The sequence below is a fragment of the Homarus americanus genome, unplaced genomic scaffold, assembly GCF_018991925.1.
Source record: "Homarus americanus isolate GMGI-L3 unplaced genomic scaffold, GMGI_Hamer_2.0 scaffold24050, whole genome shotgun sequence".
NCBI lineage: Eukaryota > Metazoa > Arthropoda > Malacostraca > Decapoda > Nephropidae > Homarus > Homarus americanus.
Genome location: NW_024736661.1, coordinates 765001 through 766416, shown reverse-complemented (window position 1 = coordinate 766416; position 1416 = coordinate 765001). Strand labels below are relative to the sequence as shown.

Genomic DNA, 1416 nt, shown 5'->3' with positions numbered 1-1416 from the left:
ACTGTTCACAGGTAAGTTACAGCAGGTGAGGGTTAGGTCATGTGCTGTGGTGGGCGGTGGGGGTCTGGGTGGGCGGCGGGGGTCTGGGTGGGCGGCGGGGGGTCTGGGTGGGTGGCGGGGGTCTGGGTGGGTGGTGAGGGCTGGTTGGGTGGTGAGGCCTGAATTGTGGTTGTGATAGGAGGTGAAGCAAGGCAAGGGTGGTGATGGTGGGTGGTGATGGTGTATGGTGATGGTGGGTGGTGATGGTGACAGAGATAGGTTACAGTGTTGGGTGACTGGGTGGTGATGGGCGGCGAGGCAAGGTGGATGGTCGTGGGTGGCGGTGCTGTGTGTGTAGGTCACCATCAGTACAGTGTGAACCAGCAGACACTCGGGAGGTCCACAGTTCTCGCTCCACACCCGCGCCGTTCACTCGTCCCTACTACCGTGTGTCTGTCTGTCTGTCTGTCTGTCTCTCTCACCCGTCCCTACTACCGTGTGTGTCTGTCTGTCTGTCTCTCTCACCCGTCCCTACTACTGTGTCTGTCTGTCTCACAATCCGCACTGAAAACCGTAATTATAAACAAGATCCGTGTACCAATATCACCACCAATACCGTGTTTACTTCCCGTAGTCAACTTTGCAAACAGACAACATTGTGTTTATACCAGTATACGTATAGAAAAAAAAATGTGATTTATAAACATTCATGGGTGATAAAATTGTTTACAAGTGTACCAACGAAAGTGAACAATAAACAAAAACGCCTCAAACCCATCCTAAACAATACACATAAACAAACCAGTGTTTACGTCCGTGTACCCAGGACTGTAGACAAGTTTCAACGCAGTCACGCCAGTTCATGTTGTTTACATTGAAGACTAAACAACCGTCAAACCTTTAAGCAAACAATAACAATTTATTTCTGTGTCATAAAAGTGGAAATTATTTAGTGTTTTTAAGTAAGAAAATAATATGAATGATAATGAACGTGATTATTTTTGTCACTGAGGAAAAAAAATCAATCTTCACAAAAAAAATGGCTGGAAATGTATTTTGTGGGGGATAATTTTTGGAAAGTTTGTGAAAAGTAATGGAACTTTTTTTATGTATAATGCTTAATGTATATAAACTTAACTACAGAAAGTAAAGAATTTTCGTAAAGTATTAAAAAGTTGATAAAGTGTAACAACACCTGTTTTATAATTACACTATATAAGTAAAGTCTAACATACATCCCAAACTTTTTTATTCCTGAAAGTATATAATTTTCACAAAGTAGTAGAACACTTTATAAGTAAACTCGATACCAACAAACAATTGTCTCACTCAGTGTTGCCAACCAGGATCTCCTTCTTACTTATAACGAGTGAAGTCATACTTATGAAACCCACACACACACTTTATTAATTTACTTACGATAAACTTTTTTTCTTG

The 1416-nt window shown here is 41.9% G+C and overlaps 1 protein-coding gene across 2 annotated transcripts in view; it reads left to right on the top strand.

Moving 5' to 3' along the window:
* Positions 1–352: 352 nt before the first annotated feature.
* The window catches only part of LOC121872369, a 28111-nt gene continuing 27047 nt past the window's right edge, over positions 353–1416 (top strand). Inside the window, exon 1 of one of the 2 annotated variants that reach the window (XM_042375108.1) lies at positions 353–430. The gene's annotated coding sequence lies outside the window, so the exon portion shown is untranslated. The remainder of the gene's footprint in view (positions 431–1416) is intronic. The other variant, XM_042375106.1, reaches the window with a different exon arrangement.